This window comes from Salminus brasiliensis, chromosome 15, assembly GCF_030463535.1.
Source record: "Salminus brasiliensis chromosome 15, fSalBra1.hap2, whole genome shotgun sequence".
NCBI lineage: Eukaryota > Metazoa > Chordata > Actinopteri > Characiformes > Bryconidae > Salminus > Salminus brasiliensis.
In genome coordinates this window covers 29,659,215-29,670,340 of record NC_132892.1, presented here as the reverse complement: position 1 = coordinate 29,670,340, position 11,126 = coordinate 29,659,215, and the positions used below count along the sequence as shown (strand labels likewise).

General features: G+C 48.0%; 1 protein-coding gene across 1 annotated transcript in view; it reads right to left on the bottom strand.

The window, feature by feature from the left end:
- Positions 1-10,806, bottom strand: part of akt3b (v-akt murine thymoma viral oncogene homolog 3b) — a 33,827-nt gene extending 23,021 nt beyond the window's left edge. Inside the window, exon 1 of the mRNA XM_072656645.1 lies at positions 10,129-10,806. The gene's annotated coding sequence lies outside the window, so the exon portion shown is untranslated. The remainder of the gene's footprint in view (positions 1-10,128) is intronic.
- Positions 10,807-11,126: the final 320 nt, after the last annotated feature.

Sequence of the window (11,126 nt, the reverse complement as noted above, 5' to 3'; positions counted from 1 at the left end):
AGTGTTGATTCCTCTGACTGTGATAAGGCTGCGATCATTACTGTAGCACCATGATGGTAGCATGCTGACCATGGTGGGAACATCACCACCATAACTGTCCATTTGTCCTTACTGCCCCCCGGGCGCCACACCAATGGCTGCCCACCACTCCGGGCACATGTGCTCTCGGTCACTGACAACAATTCCCCAATGGTTACCTCTATAATTGGCATAGTTCCCCCACAGTGCCCCAATCACTGGCATTCCCCCCCCCAATTGTGCCCATATAACTGCCATTATTCCATTACTCAATCAGACTAGCACATGCTAATTCAGTGGGTGATGCCACTGTTGGGCCCTTGAGCAATGCCCTTCACCCTCTCTGCTCTCTGGGCGCTGCAGCAATGTCTGCCCAAAGGCTCCAGGCACGTGTGCTCACTGTCAAAATTAAGCCCTGCCTTACACCAATCAGCCATAACATGACTAACCTTGCCTATCCTCATCCACAGTGGCTCCTGTGAAAGGGGTGGGATATATTAGGCAATGAGTAAGCAGCCATTTCCTGCGATGGCTGGAGGACTGGCTTAGAACATCTCTAAAACATCAGGCAGGTCTTGTGGGGTGTTCCCGGTATGCAGTGGTCAGTACCTAAACAAAGCTGTCCAAGAAAGGCCAACCGGTAGTGACTAAAGTCGTGGGCACCTAAGGCTCACTAATTCTCATGGAACTCTGCTGCTGGCTAACGTCTTGGTGTCAGATACCACAGGACGCCTTCAGAGGTCTGGTGTAGTTCAAGCTTTGAATGCTCAGATCTGCTGTGGCAGCACTACTCAGTAGTAGGCAGGTGGTGTTTGTATTATCGCTGATCAGTTTGTGTTTCCACTCTCACTTCATTAGAAAATGAAACATCATAACATAACATTTAAAACAGTGTCCTAATCTAACACTCCAGCCACAGACTAATGTGTTAGCCCCAAGCTACCAAACACACAACATGCTAGTCACAATACAAACGATGGAATACCATACAATACAATACAGCATTATTGTACTGGCATTATTCCCCAACAATGACCCCGATAATTGGCATAATTCTATTATACCCAAACAGTGACCCCATCACCGGCATTATTCCCCAAACAGTGACCCCATCACCGGCATTATTCCCCAAACAGCGACCCCATCACCGGCATTATTCTCCAACAGTGACCCCATCACCGGCATTATTCCCAAACAGTGACCCCATCACCGGCATTATTCCCAAACAGTGACCCCATCACCGGCATTATTCCCCAAACAGTGACCCCATCACCGGCATTATTCCCCAAACAGTGACCCCATCACTGCGATTTTTCCCCAACAGTGACCCCATCACTGTGATTTTTCCCCAACAGTGACCCCATCACTGTGATTTTTCTCCCACAGTGACCCCATCACTGTGATTTTTCCCCCAACAGTGACCCCATCACCAGCATTATTCCCAAACAGTGACCCCATCACCGGCATTATTCCCAAACAGTGACCCCATCACCGGCATTATTCCCAAACAGTGACCCCATCACCGGCATTATTCCCAAACAGTGACCCTATCACTGTGATTTATCCCCAACAGTGACCCCATCACTGAGATTTTTCTCCCACAGTGACCCCATCACTGTGATTTTTCCCCAACAGTGTCCCCTACAACCAGCCTTATTCCCCAACAATACCAGCTTTAACTGCCATTATTTCCCAACACTGACCCCATCACTGTGATTTTTCCCCCAACAGTGACCCCATCACCGGCATTATTCCCAAACAGTGACCCCATCACCGGCATTATTCCCAAACAGTGACCCCATCACTGGCATTATTCCCAAACAGTGACCCCATCACTGGCATTATTCCCAAACAGTGACCCCATCACTGGCATTATTCCCCAAACAGTGACCCCATCACTGGCATTATTCTTAAACAGTGACCCCATCACTGGCATTATTCTTAAACAGTGACCCCATCACTGGCATTATTCCCCAAACAGTGACCCCATCACTGGCATTATTCTCCAAACACTGACCCAATCACTGGCATTATTCTCCAACAGTGACCCCATCACTGGCATTATTCCCCAAACAGTGACCCCATCACTGGCATTATTCCCCAAACACTGACCCCATCACTGGCATTATTCTCCCAACAGTGACCCCATCACTGGCATTATTCCCCAAACAGTGACCCCATCACTGGCATTATTCCCCAAACAGTGACCCCATCTCCAGGATTATTCCCCAAACAGTGACCCCATCTCCAGGATTATTCCCAAACAGTGACCCCATCACCGGCATTATTCCCAAACAGTGACCCCATCACCGGCATTATTCCCAAACAGTTACCCCATCTCCAGGATTATTCCCAAACAGTGACCCCATCACCGGAATTATTCCCAAACAGTTACCCCATCTCCAGGATTATTCCCCAACAGTGTCCCCTACAACTAGCATTCTTCCCCAACAGTGTCCCCTACAACCAGCCTTATTCCCCAACAATACCAGCTTTAACTGCCATTATTTCCCACCGGTGCCCCTATAACTGGCATTATTCTACAACAGTGCCCCCTTTATCTGGCATTATTCTCCCACAGTGTCCCTCTTAAACAGCATCCAACAGTGACCCCTTTAATTCAACATCCAACTACATACACAGAATGTAAACATTTGTTTAGCGAGGTGAATGGAATAAAGGGCTTTTTGGCAACCATGTAACCAGAGCCCATAATCAGACTATTAGGACTAAAGCTATCTCCCCACATCAGGTAATAAAAACGGGGGCAATGTTTTTAATGATGTAATTTAATTGAACTATTTAAAATTACTGTACAATTACTTGGTAAAGGTGCAAACCCAGAGTCACTCAGGGTGGGTTTGGTGTGAAACGCTCCAGTCTAGGGAAACTTACCGGAATTGCTCACATTTGTGGTGAATGGAATCAGACGTCTGAAAAGTTTAACGCCTCTAAAAGCTCCATTACAGAGCGTTATTACATAAACCTGTCATGAGTGCACTGCCTGACGTCTGAGACAAGTTTTGAGAAGCTTCCCACCTGAAACATACTTTTTTAAAAGCCATTAGTGACGGAGGGGTACGTGTAGAGTACTATGAGGCAAAAGTCTTATGTCAGTCTTAAAAGAAAAAGTCTATTTTCCAGATTTACCAATATTCTCCTTCAACAATACATACAGTATATCGCTGCTGGCCAAGGAAAACCATGTATTTGTTTTTGGTTTTCCATGGTTTGAACCCTGTAGCTGCTCTGTACACTGTGTAAATAATTCTGGATGAGTGGACCAATAGAGATGCTCTAAATTACTTGGATTATAATCTTTCTACATTGACTTCCATTCAGCGTTAAGACCATTTTTGACTTCTTCAGTCGTCATTTCGAACATACATGCGTTTCACTGGACAACGATGATACGGTGGTAGCTTTATTGGTGATTGGATAGTAAATAAAAATGGTGATACTTGGGACAAACCCTAGTTCCCACCACCACCACTCCATCACAGAGTCGGCAAGACCAAAACAACCCGAAAGACTTAGTTTCATGGATCTACGATGAAATTAGAGGTATTAACGGCTCCAGGAAAACGACCAGCATCAGTTTCAATGATTAGATTCGTCTGATATTACAAGCTGAGGTTTGATGAGGTGTTTACTGAACTCCAGAAGAGCAGAATATTAAAAATGATGCTGGAGTACTAAACAAAAACCTAGATTTTATTCAGTTCAAAAATAAATGCTGTATTTCTCTGGAACACTGATTAACGGTCCTGATTTTTCGGCAGACAAGAACAATTTAAATATCGGATATCTGAGCACTCCTACTTTGTTTACAACTCTCAATCGTTGGGTTTCAATGGTTTAAAATCCCTCTGTATGGTTAATCGTTAATAGTAATCTATCAGCGCTGTCATGCGAAAAACGTATGATGTAAAATGTCCAAAATGGCAACTTTGAGGAGAAGGGGATTTTATTTTATTTATTTTTTTAAATCAAGGTCATTTTCCAGCTTTTCTATTGGTTAACATAAAACTTATGTCAAAAGATAAATAATATAATTAATAATAAATTATTATTTTTTAATTATTAAATGTAAAAATTATTTAAAAACTAAAAATAGACAACAACTATTGTTGCTGCCATAGCCCTGCAATTATCTCTGGGATTAATTAGCATTTGTCTTATCAATCTTCACAAAAACGCAGTGTTTAAAACCCGAACCCCCCCAACGAAAGGAAAACCAGCTCTAGCCGGAGCTTCTCATCCATGTACACACAGCCTTCAACCCCTATTCATGTACATCAACACGAGGAACAAAAGCCCACCTAATGCCCAAAAAAACAGGGGGCCTAAAGGGCTGCTTTTCACAGGAACGCCAGTGTCTAGACAACAATCACTTCCTGGGCTCTCCTCATTTCATGCACATTAACGTCCACAAATCTGCATCCCGCCATCCATCCCGCCATCCTTCCATCCGTGTGGAGAGGAACTGAACCAGGCGTGAACCAGCGAGGCTGGCGACAGCCTTAAAATTGAGAATGAAATGAGAAGACAAACCTGGTGACCCACAGAGGAAGGAAACACCACACATGCATGATATTCCAAGGTGGATCTAGCCTGAACTGGATGTAATGAAAACCCCAGCAGCTGTGTAGATGATTCCTGAGCACAGGAAGAAAACAGACATCTCTTGATTTGAGGATGTCCCATCTCAGAAACCCAGCCTAGATACTGCCATGGTGCCATAGTGCAGCATCATGCCAAAAACATGACCACCACCACTGGCAAAAACAACAGTCGAGAAGCTAAAAACCTACACTATCCACAGTCGTTCCCACTTTTCCTAAGCAACGTCAACAAAAAGCAGGCAGCATAGTGGCTTTCCTGGGGCAGCTTCAGCCTTGCGTTTGCCCCGTATCTCAATTCCAGACGTTCCACAAATCTGCATCCATCCATCCATCCATCCACCCATCCTCCATGTTTACCAGACAGCTCCATCCACGAGGAGAGAAACTACCAGACGTGAACCAGCGAGGCTGCGGACAACCTTAAAGAAAAGGAGAGAAGACCAACCGGGCGACATACAAGGCAGCAGACCAGATATCCATGTTCTCCCAAGGTGGATCTAGCCTGCACTGGATGTGACGGAAACCCCAGCAGCTGTGTGGATGATGCCCCAGCACAGGAAAACACGAAAAAGACAGATAACAGCTGCTGTGATTTTCTGAAAATGGTGTGGAGCAATGTTAGGAGGCTGTATCCACCTCAGCAGCTCAGCCCAGATACTGCCATAGTGCCATAGTGCTACAGTGCCATAGTGCCATAGTGCTACAGTGCCATAGTGCTACAGTGCCATAGTGCCATAGTGCCATACTGCCATAGTGCCATACTGCCATACTGCCATAGTGCTACAGTGCCATACTGCCATAGTGCTACAGTGCCATAGTGCTACAGTGCTACAGTGCCACAGTGCCATACTGCCATAGTGCCATAGTGCTACAGTGCCATACTGCCATAGTGCTACAGTGCTACAGTGCCATAGTGCCATACTGCCATAGTGCTACAGTGCCATAGTGCTACAGTGCCATAGTGCCATACTGCCATAGTGCCATAGTGCTACAGTGCCATAGTGCCATACTGCCATAGTGCTACAGTGCCATAGTGCCACAGTGCCATACTGCTACAGTGCCATAGTGCCATACTGCCATAGTGCTACAGTGCCATAGTGCTACAGTGCCATAGTGCCACAGTGCTACAGTGCCATAGTGCTACAGTGCTACAGTGCCATAGTGCCACAGTGCCATAGTGCCATAGTGCCATAGTGCTACAGTGCCATAGTGCCATAGTGCTACAGTGCTACAGTGCCATACTGCCATAGTGCTACAGTGCCATAGTGCCATAGTGCTACAGTGCCATAGTGCTACAGTGCTACAGTGCCATACTGCCATAGTGCTACAGTGCCATAGTGCCATAGTGCTACAGTGCCATACTGCCATAGTGCTACAGTGCTACAGTGCCATAGTGCTACAGTGCCATACTGCCATAGTGCTACAGTGCCATAGTGCCATACTGCCATAGTACTACAGTGCCATAGTGCTACAGTGCCATAGTGCCATAGTGCTACAGTGCCATAGTGCCATACTGCCATAGTGCTACAGTGCCATACTGCCATAGTGCTACAGTGCCATAGTGCCATACTGCCATAGTGCTACAGTGCCATAGTGCCATAGTGCCATACTGCCATAGTGCCATAGTGCCATACTGCCATAGTGCTACAGTGCCATAGTGCCATAGTGCTACAGTGCCATAGTGCTACAGTGCCATAGTGCCATACTGCCATAGTGCCATAGTGCTACAGTGCCATAGTGCTACAGTGCCATAGTGCCATAGTGCTACAGTGCCATAGTGCTACAGTGCCATAGTGCCATACTGCCATAGTGCTACAGTGCTACAGTGCCATAGTGCCATACTGCCATAGTGCTACAGTGCCATAGTGCTACAGTGCCATACTGCCATAGTGCTACAGTGCCATTCTGCCATAGTGCTACAGTGCCATACTGCCATAGTGCTACAGTGCCATAGTGCCATACTGCCATAGTGCCACAGTGCCATAGTGCCATAGTGCTACAGTGCCATACTGCCATAGTGCTACAGTGCCATAGTGCCATACTGCCATAGTGCCATAGTGCTACAGTGCCATAGTGCTACAGTGCCATAGTGCCATACTGCCATAGTGCTACAGTGCTATAGTGCCATACTGCCATAGTGCTACAGTGCCATAGTGCCACAGTGCCATACTGCCATAGTGCTACAGTGCCATACTGCCATAGGGCTACAGTGCCATAGTGCTACAGTGCCATAGTGCCATACTGCCATAGTGCTACAGTGCCATAGTGCTACAGTGCCATAGTGCTACAGTGCCATACTGCCATAGTGCTACAGTGCCATACTGCCATAGTGCTACAGTGCCATAGTGCCATACTGCCATAGTGCTACAGTGCCATAGTGCTACAGTGCCATACTGCCACAGTGCTACAGTGCCATACTGCCACAGTGCTACAGTGCCATAGTGCTACAGTGCCATACTGCCATAGTGCTACAGTGCCATAGTGCTACAGTGCCATACTTCCATAGTGCTACAGTGCCATAGTGCCATACTGCCATAGTGCTACAGTGCCATAGTGCTACAGTGCCATAGTGCCATACTGCCATAGTGCTACAGTGCCATAGTGCTACAGTGCCATACTGCCATAGTGCCATACTGCCATAGTGCTACAGTGCCATAGTGCTACAGTGCCATAGTGCTACAGTGCTACAGTGCCATACTGCCATAGTGCTACAGTGCCATAGTGCTACAGTGCCATACTGCCATAGTGCCATAGTGCTACAGTGCCATAGTGCCATAGTGCTACAGTGCTACAGTGCCATACTGCCATAGTGCTACAGTGCCATAGTGCCATAGTGCTACAGTGCCATACTGCCATAGTGCCATACTTCCATAGTGCTACAGTGCCATAGTGCCATACTGCCATAGTGCTACAGTGCCATACTGCCATAGTGCCATACTGCCATAGTGCTACAGTGCCATACTGCCATAGTGCTACAGTGCCATAGTGCCATACTGCCATAGTGCTACAGTGCCATAGTGCCATACTGCCATAGTGCTACAGTGCCATAGTGCTACAGTGCCATACTGCCACAGTGCTACAGTGCCATACTGCCACAGTGCTACAGTGCCATAGTGCTACAGTGCCATACTGCCATAGTGCTACAGTGCCATAGTGCTACAGTGCCATACTTCCATAGTGCTACAGTGCCATAGTGCCATACTGCCATAGTGCTACAGTGCCATAGTGCTACAGTGCCATAGTGCCATACTGCCATAGTGCTACAGTGCCATAGTGCTACAGTGCCATACTGCCATAGTGCCATACTGCCATAGTGCTACAGTGCCATAGTGCTACAGTGCCATAGTGCTACAGTGCCATACTGCCATAGTGCTACAGTGCCATAGTGCTACAGTGCTACAGTGCCATACTGCCATAGTGCCATAGTGCCATAGTGCTACAGTGCCATAGTGCTACAGTGCTACAGTGCCATACTGCCATAGTGCCATACTTCCATAGTGCTACAGTGCCATAGTGCCATACTGCCATAGTGCTACAGTGCCATAGTGCTACAGTGCCATAGTGCTACAGTGCCATAGTGCCACAGTGCCATAGTGCTACAGTGCCATACTGCCATAGTGCTACAGTGCCATACTGCCATAGTGCTACAGTGCTACAGTGCCATAGTGCTACAGTGCCATAGTGCTACAGTGCCATAGTGCTACAGTGCTACAGTGCCATAGTGCTACAGTGCCATAGTGCTACAGTGCTACAGTGCCATAGTGCTACAGTGCCATAGTGCTACAGTGCCATACTGCCATACTGCCATAGTGCTACAGTGCCATACTGCCATAGTGCTACAGTGCCATACTGCCATACTGCCATAGTGCTACAGTGCCATAGTGCTACAGTGCCATACTGCCATACTGCCATAGTGCTACAGTGCCATACTGCCATAGTGCTACAGTGCCATACTGCCACAGTGCTACAGTGCCATAGTGCTACAGTGCCATAGTGCTACAGTGCCATAGTGCTACAGTGCCATACTGCCATACTGCCATAGTGCTACAGTGCCATAGTGCTACAGTGCCATACTGCCATACTGCCATAGTGCTACAGTGCCATACTGCCATAGTGCTACAGTGCCATACTGCCACAGTGCTACAGTGCCATAGTGCTACAGTGCCATAGTGCTACAGTGCCATAGTGCTACAGTGCCATAGTGCAGCATCATGCCAAAAACATGACCACCACCACTGGCAAAAAAACAACAACAGTGGAGAAGCTTCCCATCCTACAGTCTCGAGGCCTGTCTCCGTTTATGGCTGCTGGAGGTTTGGAAAAAGCAAAAAATATATATGTTCAGAAAGAAGGCGGTTTAATGAGGAAACCAAGCAATGTCAACAAAAAGCAGCCATGGCCGAGAAACAGGAGCAGCAGCAGGAGCAGCAGCAGCAGCAGGAGGAGGAAGAGGAGGAGGAGGAGGAGGCTGCTGCTAGTGGCATTCCCGTGCTAGCGTTAGCTTCGCGTTTGTCCAGTATTACTACTGTCAGGCGTGAAAAACGAGATGTAAAGGAAAGCGGACGGGGGAAAGCAGAGGAGGAGAGATGCAAGGAGGTGCAGGGAACAAACTACAACCGGGCCTTTGCTTCCAAGGGCGTGTGGTGTCATTTAGGCTCCGGTTATATAACAGCAGCACCGCCACCGCAACATCCTAAAAAGGAGGCTGAGATTGACGGGGCTAGCCGAACATTAGCCTGGAAAAATGGACGCAGCCCTCATATGCCTCACTATTTTATGCACAATTGGGGACGTAAAGATGAGTAAGGGTCGTTGGATGCAGAAGACTGAGAGAGAAAAAGGGGGGAAGACCGTAAAATGAGTAGAAACGTGGGATGAATGTATCTGTGTGCGTTCCCCCTTCTCTTCTCCCTTATTCGCAGTTGATTAGAATCAAAATGGAGGACCAGGAACCGCCGCTGTCAAGACAACGGGGCCCCGGTGTTTGTTTTGATGCGAATAAACAACAAACAACAACAATAACGAATAAACAGTGGGGATATTACACATAAATGGCCGTGTTTCTGCTAAACTGGCTCATCTGCAAACACTGTCGGGGGTCTCAATGGCAGAGAAGGGGCCGTTTTGTTTTTCGAGGCCGAAAAGCATCAGCACGCGCGCATCCCCGGGTGTACATACACAACACGGGGGGGAAGGAGGGGGCGCGCGTGCACGCACACACATACATACACACACACACATACATACATACATACATGCATATACACGTATATATACACACACGCACACACACGCACGAGCCAGACAGCCATCCAAGCTAGCCGCAGAGCTAAGCACAGAGGCTCGTGCCACCACCCATCATCATCATCATCATCATTATTATCATCGCATTGCATTCTCCATCACCCACTCTCTCACACATGCACGCGCGCGCGCGCGCGCACACACGCATATACATTAAATGCAAACTTGTAATAAGGGATACCTGTCACGCAGATCGAGCGCGAGACGTCTGTAGAAACAGCAGCAGCAGCAGTAGTAGTAGTTGTTGTAACCTTTAGGGTGGGACGGGTGCTCGCCCTCGCGATCGCGCCCGTGCTCAGGGTTGCTCGGTGGTGTAGTGGCGTGTTTCGGCGCGGTGCTAGCGTGTTATTAAGAGGGGGGTGTATTTCGCAGGCTGCCTGCCTGCCTGCCTGCCTTCCTCCCTCCCTTCCTTCAGCTCGAGCTTCCTTCAGCTTTGCACCGCTCGCGCTTCCACCATGCGGACCTCTTTTAGCTCGAGCACTGCCGTTGTTGTCGTTTTTGCGCGTGCAGAGAAAGAAAGGAGGAAAGGCTTCACGAGGAGCAGAACCAGGCCGAGAAGAAAGAGTCGCGTGCCGCTCGTGAAGCTGCCATGGTCGCACGCTCACGCGCGAGCTCGTCGTGTCGTTTCGTTTCCCCCCGGTGAACTGAATGACCCCCCAGCCAGGCAGGCTCGAGCTGCTGCTGCTGCTGCTGCTGCTGCTGCTGCTGCAGGAGACGGAGGAGCTGGGTTGCCAGATTGCGCTTGTGGTTTTCACCCCAGTTATTATTCAAAAATCCCCCCTAATAAAACAATGGACATTAGACACGCAGACACCCTCTGTATGTGTAAGGTGAGGTTGCCAGATTTTGCGATCTATAGACAAAAACGTCCGGCATCATTAAACCGTAAAAACAGGATCATCTCAGGTTGCCAGATTTGCTTTACCGGAGGGTGTGTTGCCAGATTGTGCCGGTGGTTTCCGCCCAAGTGATTGTTCAACACCCCCCCCCCCAATCCTCCAATGAAAAAACAATAGACATTAGAAACACAGACATCCTACAGTTCAGTCAGCCTACACGAGACTCAGGGTTGCCAGATGTAACGATTTGCAGACCAAAAACCGCACAGCGTTATAAACAGTACAAAGTATCAAAAATAACCAAGAATCAGTTGAAATTCAGCGTTTCAGTTTTAGTACA